The sequence below is a fragment of the Hylobates moloch genome, unplaced genomic scaffold (assembly GCF_009828535.3).
Source record: "Hylobates moloch isolate HMO894 unplaced genomic scaffold, HMol_V3 SCAFFOLD_20, whole genome shotgun sequence".
Taxonomy (NCBI): Eukaryota; Metazoa; Chordata; class Mammalia; order Primates; family Hylobatidae; genus Hylobates; species Hylobates moloch.
The window spans coordinates 26617316-26622175 of record NW_026652295.1 but is presented as its reverse complement, the minus strand read 5'-3'; the positions used below and the strand labels follow the sequence as shown (position 1 = coordinate 26622175).

General features: G+C 46.3%; 2 non-coding genes across 2 annotated transcripts; both read left to right on the top strand.

The window, feature by feature from the left end:
* Positions 1-522: 522 nt before the first annotated feature.
* On the top strand, positions 523-630 carry TRNAL-CAA (transfer RNA leucine (anticodon CAA)). Its single transcript has 2 exons — positions 523-560; positions 585-630. It is a non-coding gene; the product is annotated as a tRNA-Leu (tRNA).
* A 3303-nt stretch (positions 631-3933) lies between these two features.
* TRNAL-CAA (transfer RNA leucine (anticodon CAA)) lies at positions 3934-4040 on the top strand. Its single transcript has 2 exons — positions 3934-3971; positions 3995-4040. It is a non-coding gene; the product is annotated as a tRNA-Leu (tRNA).
* The last annotated feature ends 820 nt before the right edge of the window (positions 4041-4860 follow it).

Genomic DNA, 4860 nt, shown 5'->3' with positions numbered 1-4860 from the left:
ACAGTTCGGATAGGCTGAGGAGAAGGGGGAATGCCTAGAAATCCATGTACAGAACAGCCTCACTCTGTTGCTATGGCCTCCTCTTGTCCAGAAAAGTCCCCACTGGCCCTGGGGCAGCATCAAGTTGGAGCTGCTGCATCTGGACTTAAGTCACAAAAAGCAAAGTGACCCCACAGGGTCAGGGTCGTAAGCAGAGGTCTATGCGAGGCAGGAGGCCTGGGTCAGAGGGAGAGGGCAGGGCCAAGAGCGGGGAGTTACTGGAGGAAGGGGAGAGGCGACGTGGAAACGTCTCCTTCATATCTTGTTCCCCAACTCTCATCTTGGTCTCCAGTACTGTAAGAATTATTCAGTTCCGCACTAACAGTTGTATTCTTCTACCTTTCAATTCTGTAATCAGTGAATTCGGAGCTCCTGTTTAGTCGGGCAAATTCCAGCGTAACTTTTGCGGCTGGGATTCAGCCAGAAGGCGAGCCGTAAGCCATGATTACTCATCATGTATACTTTCAGAGGTTTTGTCACGGTGTCAGGATGGCCGAGTGGTCTAAGGCGCCAGACTCAAGCTTATTGCTTCCTGTGTTCGGGTCTTCTGGTCTCCATATGGAGGCGTGGGTTCGAATCCCACTTCTGACACAGCCTGATATTTTGTTTTTCCCTACCAGATTTGTACCGAAAGTTTCGCCAAGGAATGCCACAATAGTTCAGCCGTTTCTACCTCCAAGATTTCCCGCCCCAACCGACGTTCGCCAGACAGGGTATCGCAAAGAGAGAGGCGTCTCTCCTACATCAAACCAATCGACAAAGGAAAACCCCAGATTTACAGAATCCTGGGATATTTTCAGTGCCATTTGGACGCAGTCCCGCAGCACTGTTGGAGATTCCTTTCTCCTGCAAGAAAGTAAGCAACGGATTTCCATCTATTGGTCTGTGAATCAGCTAACGTAAAAATTAAACAAACAAAAAAAGAGAAGAAGAGAAAAAAGGCACGAGAAAAAGGTCTCCGTTCTCAGACAACCCTTTAGGAATGTTCCTGATTCCTGTATATCTTCTGTCTCTCTGAAAGGGGAATCGGACATTGATCTGACCAGCAACCGTCGTAAACTCACACCGCTGTAGCAACGACGGTAACACCCTGTTCTTTTCCTTAGCGGTTCAACTGATCAGTCATGTGAGGGAAATGACTAAAATCTTCACTGCTTTTCTTCACATGTAAAATAATCTGTTACAAACTTCTACCGAAAGATTTCCTAGGTTACCTCTAAAACCTAAGAGGAAAGGACCCTTAAGATTATGACACTGCTGAAAACACGTTTGGGTCATCAATAACAAAAGAAATAATCATCCTGTTAAAAAGAAACTAAGTTTAAAGCTCCTTCTGAGATTGCTTCTCAGAATTACCTGATTTGGATATCGTTTCTGTCTCTTGTTTTTGAAGATAAAAATTGCATTATATGAAGTTCTACATAGATTGAAATCTTGGGCTTAAAATTAAGGTCTTAGGTTTTTTTGCAATATTAACATTACCTGGGTTTGCCTCCTGTATAACTTTTTAATTATTACCCAGCAATTCCACTTCCAGGAATCTACCTCAGTGAAATTCCAGCTCAGCTCCGTGACCGGCCTTGCCAAGTACAGTTCTTCCAGCATTTTGAGGTAGCAGATTGTTAGAGGCAACCTAGATGTCCATCAGGTATACTGTCTATGGTTTTCATGCTATGCAACAGCCACAAGTGACCAAGCAGATGTACATATAGCAGGATGAGTAGATTTTTCAAACCGTGTTGAGTAAAGGAAAAGAAGTTAGGATTTATTTTTATTTTTATTTTTTGAGATGGAGTCTCGCTCCGTCGCCCAGGCTGGAGTCCAGTGGTGCAATCTCGGCTCACTACAACCTCCACCTCACGGGTTCACACCACTCTCCTGCCTCAGCCTCCGGGGTAGCTGGGACTACAGGCACCCATCATCACCCCAGGCTAATTTTTTGTATTTTTAGTAGAGACAGGTTTCACCGTGTTAGCCAGGATGGTCTCTATCTCCTGACCTCGTGATCCGCCCGCCTTGGCCTCCCAAAGTGCTGGGATTACAGGCGTGAGCCACCACTCCCGGCCAGAAGTTAGGATTTAAATCACACAAATCAACAACATATTTTTCAAGGATAGTTTATTATAATTTTGGCCGGGCGCGGTGGCTCACGACTGTAATCCCAGCACTTTGGGAGGCCAAGGTGGGAGAATCACTTGAGGTCCGGAGTTTGAGACCAGCCTGGCCAATATAGCGAAACCCATCTGTACCAAAAATACAAAAATTAGCTGGGCGCATTGGCACGCACCTGTAATCCCAGCTACTTGGAGGCTGAGGCAGGAGAATCGCTTGAACCTGGGAGGCAGAGGCTGCAGTGAGCCAAGATGGCACCACTGCACTCCAGCATAGGAGACAGAGTAAAACTCCATCTCAAACAACAACAATAATAATAATAACAATAACAATAATAATAATAATAAGCCGGGCGCGGTGGCTCATGCCTGTAGTCCAGCCACTTTGGGAGGCCTAGACGGGCGGATCACTTGAGGTCAAGAGTTCGAGACCAGCCTGGCCAACATGGTGAAACCCTGTCTCTTCTAAAAATACAAAAAAAATCAGCCAGGCATGGTAGCGCGCGCCTGTAGTCTCAGTTACTCGGGAGGCTGAGGCACAAGAATCACTTGAACCCAGGAGGTGGAGGCTGCAATGAGCCGAGATCGCGCCACTGCACTCCAGCCTGGGTGACAGAGTGAGACTCTGTCTCAAAAATAATAATAATTGGCCTGGCGCGGTGGCTCACGCTTATAATCCCAGCACTTTGGGAGGCCGAGGCGGGCGGATCACGAGGTCAGGAGATCAAGACCACGGTGAAACCCCGTCTCTACTAAAAAATATAAAAAAAAATTAGCCGGGCGCGGTGGCGGGCGCCTGTAGTCCCAGCTACTCGGAGAGGCTGAGGCAGGAGAATGGCATGAACCTGGGACGCGGAGCTTGCAGTGAGCCGAGATTGCGCCACTGCACTCCAGCCTGGGCGACAGAGCGAGACTCCGTCTCAAAAAAATAAAAATAAAAAAAAATAAAAATAAATAATAATTTTAAATATTTTAGAAAGGGTGCCTGTATGTTGGGAGAGAGGAAAGGGCTGTATGGTGGGCACGACAAAGAAAAACAACAAAATAGTAAAGGAAAAAGAGAGAGAGAGAAAGATTTCATTGACCAATAACAAAAATGAGCCATGGACCGTTTGATTAATTTACCGCTCCAAACCTGACTCCTCTTCTTCCTCTCTTACCCGCCTCCATGATTAATTCCACTTTTTCACTTTTCTCACCTCTGCACATTCACAAGCACCTACCACCCTTTCTTGCTCTAGGAACTTCTTAAAATGATAAAATTATTAATTATTTTTCTCCATTCTCCACCTTCATCTTTTCCAACCATTCTTTTGAATTGGGACAGCTCATTTTTCTGTTACTGATTTTATTTCTGCTTCAAAGTATTCACAGTGTATTTTGGGCTAGGTGGGGAAACCGGAAAAGTAAAAATAAAAATAATGTATGACTTTTGTTTCTCTCTACAAAGCACCTGCTTAGGACACTGAATACTGAGCTTTGAGGGTCCCTCTACCCAGGAAACTGTTATACGGAGCTAGATAGTAACTTAGGAAGCAGTGTTGTGAGTATTTGCCATTTTCTCTATTGTTTCATTTCCGACTTAACCTGAAAGATAGCAACATAAGGTATTTTGATGATGTTATTTTTAGCATCATTTAGAATAGCACCGGGCAAAATAATAAAAACCGTTGTGAAAACCAGGAGTGTACACCACCCATCCGAAGTCTTTTTTCCTCCTTTGTCGGAGCCCGCGTCTGCTGACTACGAGTTACATAATGAAACTTAAAGAGTAGCAGCACGTGTCAGGATGGCCGAGTGGTCTAAGGCGCCAGACTCAAGTTACTACTTCCCAGGTTTGGGACTTCTGGTCTCCGCATGGAGGCGTGGGTTCGAATCCCACTTCTGACACAACTATTTTGCCCCTTTAATCCTAGGATTGGGGGACTGGGAGAGGTGGTTTACGCCTGTAATCTCAGCACTTTGGGAGGCCGAGACGGGTGGATCACCTGAGGTCAGGAGTTCGAGACCAGCCTGGCCAAAATGGCGAAACCCCGTTTCCACTAAAAATACAAGAATTAGCCGGGAGTAGTGGTGGGTGCTCGCAATCCCAGTCACTTGAGAGGCTGAGGCAGGCGAATCGCCTAAACCCGGGAGGCAGAGGTTGCAGTGAGCCGAGATCGTGCCGTTGCACTTCAGCCTAGGCGACCAAGCAAGACTCCCTTTCAAAAAGCCACGAGGAAAAGAAAAAAACCACTAGGATTAGGGGACTAAGCGGGGAGAATTGTTTGAGCCCAGGAGTTCCACCCCGTCTATACAAAAAATGAGCAGTGCGTGGTGGCGCGCGCCTGTAGTCCCAGCTACCTGGGTAGGGGAATGGCTTGATCACTTGAGCCCAGGAGCGCGAAGCTGCAGTGAGCTGTAGGATCGCGTAACTGCACTCCAGCCAGGGCGACAGTGAGAGATCATGTCTAAAACAAATAAAAACAGGAGAAAAGGGCTTGAGATGTAGATTTTACCAAAACCATTTTGCAACTACCACCTTTCAGGAGCTTTCCCCAATGCTTCCGCCCACATTTTAACTTAACAAGCCTGTGAGTGGGACTTACATATTCCCTGTACAATTATTTTCAGCATCTTAATGGTTTCTGCAAGGGTATGCGATAGGCTGGAGTATTATTGCACAATCATCTGGTTTCCTTCCTCAAGGTCAAACCACAACCACCTCTTC